The following is a 6,012-nucleotide window of genomic DNA, read 5'->3' as shown; positions in this document are numbered from 1 at the left end:
AGCAGACGAGTAGTGCATTTTTGAGAGACGGACTCAAGGTCTATTTCTAACAACACTGATATTATCTTTAACTTGTTAATTATTATCTGTATAATCTTTTAGGTATGGGGTTTTATAACAAAAGGCATCCATGTTTGTTTATGCAAATTTCTGCCGTCTTCAGTCTTGACGAAAATGCACATGCAAAAAAATTTAACACCTTTGATCAGAGACCTAAACCTCACACGCCCACGAGGTGGGGGGTTAGATCAACAGATCTCAGATGCCTAAGTTCCGATGCCTAAGTTAGTTTCTTTGAAAGAGTAAAGTGCTTAGACTTTTTAGGGTTGCAAAAGCTCTCAAAATTTGGTAGAATATAGGGTATTTATAGGGTTAGGGTCAGCCATATAATGTTTAATGGAGAGATATTCTCTAAATATTCCCAAGATATTAAATAGGAAATAATATCTTGAGATAATGATGTAATTATCCCTAATCTATTTAAATTAGGATTACTTACTTGATTAGACTCAATATTCAATTAAGAATGTATTAAAGATAGGATTTGGGTAATTAATCCTTATCTTTAATTCATTGCCAAGGGCATGTGAACTCTGGGCAGTTATGTTCAACTGCTGAGTCCTCTAGGGATATGAGTTGTTTGTGGGAGCATCTGAGAAGCCTGCCCATTTATTAAGGGCAATTTGTCTTTCTTGAATAAAAGTCCGCGTGTCGCCTCTAGAACTTTTGGGATTATTTTAGGCTCCACAAATGTCCCCGCACCTACTGTGCTGCGTGCAGGAAAAGGATAGTAGGTGTAGGAATCCCAAGCTGCTTAGGCTTGTAGAATTGTTTCCCAGTTTGAACTTGATTTTCTTTCTTGATTTAGAGATAGACTTCTTCTAGGAAAAGGAAAATAATTATTCCCAATACCTATTTAACTCTGCCTTAAGCAGGGGATTAAATAAATTTGGAGAACAATTATTATCCCAACAAGAAAGGGAAGCCAAAGGAAATTTTTATTCCCCCTCCCCTAACGTTCTTCTTTTCTTGCTCTTGCAAAAAGTCGTCTCTCGTTGTAGTTCTTCTTCTCTGTGCCGCACCAAGGTAAGAAAATTTTGACTTTTCTTCTTCTTGAATTTTTTGGAAGTCTTGGGACTTGAAAAATTGGCTTGGCGGGGGTCGTGGGTGTGGGTAACACACAACATGGAAGCCTCGGGGCTACTTGGTGGCGCATCACGGGTCAGCTAGCATGGGCCAGGTGGACGGCTCGGCTCGGGCCGAAGGGATCGGCGTGCTGGGGCGTAGGGAGACCGGCTTGGGCCGGGTCTTCAAGGCTGCTTGACACGGACTTGAGCAGGCGAGAAGAGAGGGAGAGAGACCGATGTGGGCAGGCTCTCTTGCGTGCGTGACCCAGGCCGAGAAGCTTGGGCCTGCCTTGAGGCGCACTGGGTTCGGAAGAAATAAGGGAATGAGGCGCAGGCCTTCCCTCATGCCGCGTCTTTTCTAGAAGGTGATCTGCTCTATGAAATGCTCGCCTGCTCAATGTTTCCTAAATGCAGTTCATGCGATGGTGGGGTTCTCAAACTTAAGCAAGTTCTTGATATTGGCTTGACTATATATGAGTTCTGGTACTTCTTTGAGATTGGCCACAAGGAAGATGTGGGGCAGCTGAGGTATCTCCATAGGCTGCTCGATGCTGCTAGCAAAGGTGACCATGAGTGGGCAAGAGATACCTTGGAAGTGAGCTAAGAGTGGGAGTTTGACTCTTCTCCTGAACTGCGTGTCCCAACTACCTTTATTGATGGTAAGTGAACTGCTTCATTCTTGTCCTGCTTGAATTTTTGTTGAGCTGCTTCATGACTTCAATTTATTGATCGTCTTTCTTACTTTGCGTAAATTAGGAGTTTTGCTCAACTTCAAGGACTTCTGCAGATATGAAGAAAGTGCACGTCACCTTAGGCATTCCTATTGAGTACCGTAAGTGGCGCTGGCTGCTCAGCCATCTTCGTCAGGAGAAAGGTGGCCTACCTTCGAAGGAAAAGATAAAGCGGATAAAGGACGAGGCGTTGGTTCTCTCGATCATTGCTGTAAGGCCTGTTGCCAATGATGGTGGAAAGAAGAGGCCTTCTTCACCTGCTTATGAACATTCCGCTGAGAAGAAACTGAGGACTTCTTCTGCTACTCATGGAAGCTCGTCTACTGTCGAGAAGCTTGTTATTGATCTAACTTTCCCCAAGGGGGCGGAGAAGATCATTGAGCCTGAGCCTATGAAACTTGCTGCTCCGAATGTGACCACATCCATTGCTGAGAGACTTGCCTAGTGAAAAGGTTCGGTGATGCCTCCGGTGTCCGGGTTTATATCGAAGCATCCGTCGGGAGCTAAGCCTGGATCCGCTTCTAAGAGGCTCGCCGTTATGAAGAGCGGTAAGGTGGATTCTGCTGCTAAAGTGGCATTTAGTCCTGTTCCTTATTCTGCTGCGACTGACTCGTCTGCTGAGAAAATGAATCTGCTCACACGGGCAGTTTTGAAAAATCCACCGAGTCTGAGGCCGGAGAGTTTCCCGAGGTTTGTGCTCTACTAAAGGCTGACCTGCTTGATGATGTCGATGCATGCATCAAGTTTGTTGATAATGTTGGGAAAGTTGTCGTCTGCTCAGACTCTTTTGCAAAGTGTCATACCTACTCGAGAAGGTCTTCCCTGATTGCTACAATGCATAAGACTTTGATCCTGGCAGCTAAGTCTATACGCGTTGATCAGGATGCTGTTAAGTGTGTTAAGGAGGCCGAAGTGGCGTTGATGGCTCAGTTTCACTTGGTTGCTGAAAAGAACAAGAAGATCGAATTTGAACTCGCCGTTTTGAAGGGGTCTGATGTCTCTGCCCCCACTTCTTTGCAGCTGGAGATCGCTTATCAGGAGATCACCTATTTGAATGCTAGGCTTAGTGCAACTCAGGCGATGTTGGAAGCTACAGAGAAAGAAATCAGTCGTGTTTCTCATGTGGTCAAGGACCTTGAGCGTGTCAATTCGGAGCTACAATCTGCTTGCTTTGCCAAGGACAATGAGCTTATCTTCATGCACGTTGAAGTGTCTCATCTCAATGAGGCTGCTAGTAAGCTTAAGTCCAAGGAAGTGGATCTGCAAGGTGCATTGTCTGCTAACGAGAACCTAAAAAGGAACTGGATAAGCTGCAAGGTGCTCATACTGGGCTTATTGAGGAGAATGTGCAACAGAAGAATGAGAAAGTTGGTCACGAAGTGGCGCTTGCTTCTTGTTATGACGATTTATACAAGCTTGGCCATGTAGACCATTTTCAGGGTAGGGCGTCGGATTATGAGTTTTCCGAGAAGGACTTCGAGACTTTTTCCATTTCTCCAATCGATATGCTTGATTTCTCGTTTGAGGCTGCCTTTGGTGGAGCAGCTGAGGGTCAGGCAGTCTAAGCAGGGGCGGTTGAGGATAAGCTGATGGAAGCTTTGACTGCTGGGAGTGGTGCGGCTGCTGAAGGCGTGCCAGTCGAGGAAGCAGTGGTTGTGCATGTTGCCAAAGAGTAGTCTTCTTGTTAGGCCGATTTCTACAAGCTTGTTTATGTAGACCATTTGCTAGAAATTTAATAAATAGCTTTCCTTATTTTTGCTTCATCCTTCTATTTCACCATGTTTTTTACAAAACTTCACCATAGGACAGGTAGCTGGGTAAGCTGCTTTAACGAAGCAGTTAATCCCACGTCGTCACTTAGGTTTTAGTTTCGGCTTCGGGGCTTCGGAAGCCTTGCCTGCTTGAGGTGTCTTGCAAAACTTTGTCATAGGATGGGCAGTTGAGTTTGCTACTTCGATGGAGCAGTTGACTCACGCGGTCACTTTAGGCTTCAGTTTTGGCTTTGGGGCTTCTAGAGCTTTACCTGCAAAAGGAAGAAATGTGAGATTTCCAACTTATAGAGCCGGCGGCCGAACCCATTGTCTCCATAGGAGGCAGGCGAGTTCGTGTAGCTACTATAGTTGTGAATCTCAACTTTGGGTAGCTTCGTGAGCTTTAGCCCTCCCGAGGCGTATTGCGAAATTTTTTAACCTATAGGGCCAGCGGTCGAACATGTGATTCACGTAGAAAGTAGAGGAGTTCTTATGGCCACTATGGTTGTATTCCGGCTTTTGAGTGACTTTTTGAGCTTTGGCCCTCCCGGAGCATGTTGCGAGATTTTTAACTTATAGAGCCGTTGGCCGAACTCATGCTTCTCGTAAGAAGCAGAGGAAGTCTGCGTAGCTACTATAGTTGTGACACTTGACTTTAGTGGCTTCTTGAGCTTGGGCTCTCCCGGGGCATGTTGTGAGATTTTTAACTTATAGAGTTGTTGGCCGGACTCATGCTTCTCGTAGGAAGCAGAGGAGGTCCGCGTAGCTGCTATAGTCGTGACACTCGACTTTAGTGGCTTCTTGAGCTTTAGCCTTCCTGGGGCATGTTGCGAGATTTTTTACTTATAGAGCCGTCGGTCGAAGTAGTGCTTCTCGTAGGAAGCAGAGGAGGTTCGCATAGCTATTATAATCGTGACACTCGACTTTGTCCCAGCAAAACTTAAACCATAAACCATCGGGCGGAAGTGCTGCTTGTAAATAAGCAGGCAAGTCTGCGTAGTCATAGTAGGTGTAAGTTTTGGCTTACTAGCTGCCTTGGGCTATTAGTCGTCGGGTTGTCGGCCATGTGTCTTACTTACAGAAGTAGACAACCTGCGTAACAACTTCAGGCATCATCCCTGGCTCTCGGAGGTGTTTTTTGGCTTGAGGTGTAGGCAAAGTCGCTCATCATAGGCCATATCCTTCTGAGTCGTAGCTTTGATCCCGCAGGTCGCTTAACTAGTATTACAACACTTTAAAACCAAGCCGCTTCATGAAGATTTGCATGTCGAGGATGGACTATCTTGTCACGCAAATTCTTTCATGGGCAGGGGGTCCTGCACTTAGCGTCCCTTCTAGTTAGAGACCCAGGATCCTGCGGAATTGAATCTTTCTATTGGCTAAGTCTATTCCAGGGGAAGAACTATCGTGGCCAATTCTGGGAGTCGTTTGGCGCAGATAGGTGATGCATTCAGGGGGAACTGAATAGTCATACAACCCATCCATGTCTACATATTCTGGAATAGTTTACCCTCTCGCATTGGAGAGTAGACCCTAGATGGGTGTCGGGGAATTAGTTTACCCTCTCGCACTGGAGAGCTTACCTAGATAGGTGTCAGGGAATTAGTTTACTCTCTCACGCTGGAGAGCTTACGCCATGTTTGTGGGGCAGCGGGCATCTTCTGCTTGTCACATGGTTGATTAGTTTGTTTATACATTGGCCTAGGCTTATGAATAATTCCTTCAATCTTCATTGAAAATAAAGGTTTTTATTAGTTTTGCTCGTAGGCAGTAATGGCATAACAACTGATAATTCTCGACATGCGAGGTCTTGTTCATCGAGTTGCTTGAGTCTTTGAACTTTTTTCATCTTGAACGGGGTCCAATGAACAGTGGGAGGTTACACATAGTACTTTATCAGGTTGTAGGCATTCCACTACTTGTTGATTTCTTTGTCGCTCATAGTGGTGAGGGTGTAGTTGCCCCTTCAGCCTACTTGGATGATTTTGTATTGACCTTCTTAGATGGGAGCCATCTTTTTGGAGCCTTTCCGTTGGGCGGTCATGAAGGCTTTTCTGATGACTAAGTCTTTTGGCTGGAAGTGCCTGATTTTTTCCCTCTTGTTGTAGTTAGAGAGGAGCTACTGCTGATAGCCGCAATGCGACTGATAACCTTCTCGCGCTTTTCTTTTGCCAGGTCTAAGTTGGTGGCCATCTCATTTTCATTATGCTCAAAATTCGGTAGTATAATGCTGATGCTTGGCACCATGACGTTGGGAGGGATGATCGCCTCAGAACCATATGCCAGGGAGAATGGAGTTTCGTTGGTTGCTCGTCTGGCCACTTGCCATTCTTGTCTGAGAAGGTCTTCTTAAGGTAGTCAAAGATGGTCTTGTTGGACGCCTCGGCCTGCCCGTTCCCTTAC

This window comes from Malus sylvestris, chromosome 8 (assembly GCF_916048215.2).
Source record: "Malus sylvestris chromosome 8, drMalSylv7.2, whole genome shotgun sequence".
Lineage (NCBI taxonomy): Eukaryota > Viridiplantae > Streptophyta > Magnoliopsida > Rosales > Rosaceae > Malus > Malus sylvestris.
This window is presented reverse-complemented; position numbering follows the sequence as displayed.